The sequence below is a fragment of the Watersipora subatra genome, chromosome 6 (assembly GCF_963576615.1).
Source record: "Watersipora subatra chromosome 6, tzWatSuba1.1, whole genome shotgun sequence".
Taxonomy (NCBI): Eukaryota; Metazoa; Bryozoa; class Gymnolaemata; order Cheilostomatida; family Watersiporidae; genus Watersipora; species Watersipora subatra.
This window is the reverse complement of record NC_088713.1, coordinates 25,510,500-25,517,049: the sequence shown is the minus strand read 5'-3', so window position 1 is coordinate 25,517,049 and position 6,550 is coordinate 25,510,500.

Below are 6,550 nucleotides of genomic sequence, written 5' to 3'. Positions count from 1 at the left end.
TAATGCTACACAACCACATTAATCCTAATAATAATGCTAAACAACCAAAAATAACCTAATAATAATGCTAAACAAACAAATATATCCTGAAAAACAGTGCTAAACAACCAAATATATCCTAATAATAATACTACACAACCACATATATCCTAATAATAATGTTAAACAGCCACATATATCCTATTAATAAGTGCTACACAACCAAACATATCCTAATAATAATGCTAAACAACCACATTTAACCCAATAATAATGCTACACAACCACATATATCCTAATAATAGTGCTACACAACCGCACATGTCCTAATAATAATGCTAAACAACCACATATATCCTAATAATAAAGCTTAACCAACAAATACATCATAATAATAATGCTAAACAACCAAATATATCCTAATGATAATGCTACACAACCACATATATCGTGAAGCAATCCAAAAACATCCAGACATACACATACATCCATGAAGCGAACTACACCAATCACGCAGCATAAATTAAGCAAATTCTACCAACCATAAGAACTGTTTAACAAAAATTACCCCTGAGAAACATGAATATAGCTTAAGTTCTTAATATAATGCAGGTACCCACCATAGTTTCCCTTGTAGAAAAACTGCTTTTGCATGTCAAGGTAAATAATGTCAGTGCACACGTTGTCAAGGAAAGACTGGTCGTGGGAAACGATCAGGAGGATCTTTTTCCAATTCTGCAGGTAATTGTCTAGCCATATGACAGCATTCAGATCGAGGTGATTGGTCGGTTCATCGAGCAGCAAGAGGGTTGGCTCAAGGAACAAGGCTCTGAGAAAAGTGTACATTTTGTTCTATACAACATTTTGATGCAGATTTCAAAGTACAGTCAAACATGAATAACTCGAACTTTGCGGGACCGAGCAAAAGTGTTCGAATTATCAGAGCGTTCAAGTTATCAGAGCAGTGTCACAAGTCCATGTATTTACTTATTTATTAGTAAATACATGTACATATACAAACTATAATATGAATCAAAATCACATAATGGCTTGTTTCAAATTAAATGCTTCTAGTGTAAAGTTTAAAACGTTTTTATCAAAAAGTATAGAGATTTTTTCAATCACTTGAGATTGGTTTGTTGTTTGAGGTGATGTTATTGCCAGGACGTTTTTTAGATTGACATTGGCAAAACTTGATCGTTGTTGAAATGCTCAAAAGAAAAGACACTTTTCTTCTTTTGAGCGTTTCACCCACGATCAATTTTGCCGATTTTTTTTTGAAGTTTATGCAAGGATTACCTCACTTTACCTGGGATTCGTTTAGAGCAACACTCCGACGCAGTTCAATTAGAAGTTTTACGAGGTTTTATGGTACATTGTATATCACTCACACTTTTTGAATGGATACTTATTGAATGTACACACGTATTCTGTGTTTAGGTCAAACGGTCAATGGTTTTTTTTAGCTAAGACAACGTATACGTTTAATTACAACAACTTTTAAGATTTTTTAAACATTCAACATTCCTACGTTCATTCAACACGGATATAATGTCGGAAAACTATTCATTGCTTGACCTAAACACAGAATACATGTACGTTCAATAAGTATCCATTCAAAAAGCGCGAGTAATAGAGTGATATACAATGTACCGTAAAACCTCGTAAAACTCCTAATTGAACTGCCTCCGAGTGTTGCTCTTAACGAATACTACTTTCCTTACTTCCGAAGGGCGATCGCTAAGCGGATGTTTGGAATAAATCAAAATTCACCACACCTTTAGAAAAGTCGTTGACAAAAATATTTTGCCGATGGTAGTAATAAAGATGCTTATGAATTACGAAAAGTTGAGGTTTACCTCTATGGCTTGGAATAAAGTGATTTTCTAAAGCGATAAACACCGTTTCGGTAGTTGTTGGGCAAAAACCGTTTGAGTTAACAGTGTTGAGTTCGAGTTATCTATAGCAATTTATCATTACGTGGGAACGGACCAAAGAAACCGTTCAAGTTAACCATGTGTTCGAGCTATCCGTGGGCGAGTTATCCATGTTTGACTGTATTTTATTATGAATCCTGCATGTAACAATTGTTGGTGATGCAATCTATGGCAATTATTTTGTCTTTTTCTACAAACAAATCAGTCTTAGTTGCTTAATGACTGTGTATTACATAATTATGTGTGTTTTTCCAAACCATCATCAAAGAGGGGATACTTTAGTGAGTTCTACATTTTATCATGGTGGCAGTTCCGCAATCACTGATCAAAGAAGTTCGGAAATTACGCTAAAATGCTGTAATGATTGTTATTCTTCGATCAGCTGATTTAACAATCTTCCACCTAATATCCATTCTCTTAGCAGAAAAAGACATTTTAAACGCAAGTTGTCAAACTATTCATTCGATTTTAGCGGCTAACTGTTGCCCTTTTTTTCTTTTAATATTGTTGTATAGCACAATTTGAAAAACATTTCTATTTGAAATGAAATGATTGCCAATAAATTAGCACATATATATAAATATTACTGTACTGGCCATAATTTCAATAAATAGTAAAAAACTATTGATATATAACATGACTATGTAACATTTGCAAAATAATTTTTTTAGTAAAAAGCTATTTGTAAAAGCCGTGTCCATCTATTTGTCCAAAACTACACGTCGAAGTTAGAAAAAAGATTGCTTTAAAGAGGATTCGAACTCACAGCTCATAAGTTCATGGATTGTCACTCCTCCACCTGTGCCAATTGATTGCTTTCCACACTATGGAATAATCGTGCAATTAGTTATTACACCTTACAATTTCTCACATCCTCCCGACATTGCCATGTATTATATATTATAAAAGTATAAATAAACAAATAGTCATCTTACAATATAATAACGAGGTGATAACCTTCCCAAGCATGCACCACAATAGGCCAATATTCTGACTTCTATAGTCCTAGAGGACAGACCTGGCAAGAGAAACTCTCATCGTCCGGCCACCAGAGAAGTGTTTGGTTGGTCTCTCCTGTATCTCCTTGGTGAAACCGAGACCGGCTGAGATACGCCTGGCCTTGGGTTCCGCTGAATCTACTCCGATAGCTTTCATTTTCTATTATACCTAACAAAAGGCCATCAGATGTAGTTGTGGTCTCTACTTAATTCACAACATTTTAACACAATCATAGAACACCTTGTAGTACACAAAAAGAGAAATAGTTTGTCAACCTCAATTTTTTTAATGGACTCGAGATAAAACCGAAAGATAGAACATTTATTTACATATATATTTATAGGAATATACTTATAAATATATTTATATCTTTAAATATAAATATATAAAAAAAATTGTTTCCTCACCCCGGTTAACCCGTATGGGTGATAAATTCTGCTCTAATTCAGGTCTCCTACCAGAGAACTGAGAGTTTGAGCACTCGCCTCAAGATCTTAGCTGTTCCCAATAGCGCACTTTTCTGCAACTCACCTGAGTTGATTGTTGTTGGTATTTGGGCAAGCCACATTTTATGTGCCGGTGTTATTGCGCCCAGTGCCCCAATGACTACTGGGATTACAGTTGTTCTTACATTCCAGCATTTTTCAATCTCTTCTCCAAGAGGGAGATATTTCTCTACCTTTTCTTTTTCTTTGCTGGCTATATTGTAGTCATTGGGTACTGCGATATCTATTATAGTAGCCCTCTTGTTCTCCTTGTCTACCACCACGGACATGATTGTCAGTTCGGATGTAGAAGTCTTAAAGTGTAGAAGTATAAATACATATAAATTTATACATAAATATGTTTAAATATATATTTATATACAAAGAAATATTTAAATACAAATATATCTTTATATATAAATATATTTAAAAATATATAGATTTATATATATCTTTATATATTAACAAGCTGTGCCACCCGGCGTTGCCCGTGTTATAGAAGAGTCTTAGGACAGAAAATTAATTTGTATTTAACATATAACAACATTTGCCATTCTAACTTTCAAACTACATATCATGAGAGAAGTGTGTCGTGTAGTTGAAATAAATTAAGAGAGAAATAAAAACAACTGTAAAGGTTTTAAAACTTTGTCAAACAACTGTACCTTTCAAGCTAGTAGCCTGGCATATTGCCAATGGAAACTCCACTAAGCTAGTTAATAAGGTTAGGCTGCCAATGACAGTAAGAATTCCATGAATTTCCATGAAAGTCCATGAATTTGAGGCTTTATTGTTGTCAAGCTCAGCTGTTCTAATAATAGCCATAGCCGGATTTCCAACAGACATACGGACTTTGAGAAATATATATACAGTCAAACATGGATAACTCGAACTTCAAGGGACCGAGCAAAAGTGTTCGAATTATCAGAGCATTCAAGTTATCAGAGCACTGTCACAAGTCCATATATTTACTTATTTATTAGTAGATACATGTACATATACAAACTATAATATAAATCAAAAGCACAAATGGCTTGTTTCAAATTAAATGCTTCTAATGTAAAGTTTAAAACGTTTTCATGAAAAAGTATAGAGATTTTTCTATCACTTGAGATTGGTTTGTTGTTTGAGGTGATGTTATTGCCAGGACGTTTTTCAGATTGACATTGGCAAAACTTGATCGTTGTTGAAATGCTCAAAAGAAAAGACATTTTTTTCTTTTGGGGTTTTACCCACGATCAATTTTGCCGTTTTTTCTTGAAGTTTATGCAGATTACTTTACTTTACCTGGGATTCGTTAAGAGCAACACTCCGAGGCTGTTCAATTAGAAGTTTTACGAGGTTTTACGGTACATTCTATATCACTCACGCTTTTTTAATAGATATTTATTGAATGTACACACGTATTCTGTGTTTAGGTCAAACGATGAATAGTTTTTTGTAGCTCAGACAACGTATACGTTTAATTACAACATTTTTTAAGACGTTTTAAACATTCAACATTCCGACGTTGATTCAACACGGAATCAACGTCGGAAAACTATTCATCACGGGCTAGCCGAGTCACGCACTCAAGGATTTTCGCCACGCACATACAAAACAACATGCGATTTTTGTCTTGTATGTGCGTGGCGAAAATTCTTGCGCGCGTGACCCGGTTAGCCCGTGCTATTCATCGTATCGCTGTATAAATCAAATTTCACCAAACTTTTAGAAAAGTCGTTGACAAAAATATTTTGCCGATGGTGGTAATAACGACGCTTATGAATTACGAAAAGATGAAGTTTACCTCTATGGCTTTGAATAAAGTGATTTTCTAAAGCGAAAACAACCGTTTCGGTAGCTGTTGGGCAAAAAAACAGTTCGAATTAACAGTGTTGAATTCGAGTTATCTATAGCAATTTATCATTACGTGGGAACGGACCAAAGGAAATGTTCGAATTAACCATTTTTTCGAGCTATCCGTGGACGAGTTATCCATGTTTGACTGTATATAGATTATAGTAGTTTTTATCAAAAATTATCAGTGTTGTTCTATCATTTGCGACTTTTTTGATGTTTGAAGAAATTTGACTACCACAATGTTTCAAGATTAAAATCAAGTAAACTTGATCATGGTTAAGATGATAAGGAGAAAAATATGTGCCGAAATAACGGCACTATTCGCTCAGCTGACCGGTCTCTCTCTTTATTGATATCAGCTATTGTGTTAAAGTTGGCACTATTCTGTTAGTCTCTTAAGCCTGGTTTCCATATGACAGCGCAAGGCGCGCAACAAGGTGCACAACGTCGTGCGTCGGCCAGTTGTGATATGGAACTGTCAACACACGACGGTCGCGCGACGTGCGTACGCTGATCACAAGTATCCAACAGAATGGATCCTTGCAATGGGTGCGTGCGATTATGTATCCCACAATACACCGCTCGACCTTGTCAACCTATCCCACAATTCAAGCGAAGGGCTTTGTTCCGAAGAAATCGGTCTCCCATACGAAAGAGTAAGCCTGATTTTTATTTGACCACGTAATTTCGCAGCGGAGGTCTGTTTTTCCGAAGAAATATGTCTCTCCTACGAAAAAGTAAGGACAATATCCCCCTGTCCAATGCAAGCATGGATCTTACGTGCGATATGGAAACACTGCCTCGCGGCCCAAGAAATGCATTGCGCACGATCAATGGGCCACGCGCGATCATTGCGCTGTCATATGGAATCCAGGCTTTAGCAACCATAGATGCCATAATCACACTTTCTTGAATCTGAGTGTTTTAATTGTGATCAGGTTATGAAGAATTTAATCTTGAAACATCCTGAGAGTCAGATCACCTTCAACATCATAAACCATCACAAATAATAGAAGATACTGATATTCTCTGATAAGGACTATTAGAATTTAGTGTAAGTTTATCTTTAACCGTAATGAAACACGCCCAAGTTTTAAAGAGCAAGCAACTCCACATTGAACAGGAGATCAAATACACGCTGTCGGGAGGTAGGATTCAAAGATGAGATCAGATAAGCAACAAAATGCCATAAAGCCAATCAAGTTAACGATGATACTTGGTTACAGTAGTTTAGTTATCTTCTATGAAAACAAGAGCTATCAATCTATGCAATCAGATCTATTAGTAAGCAAAGATGTATCTATACAT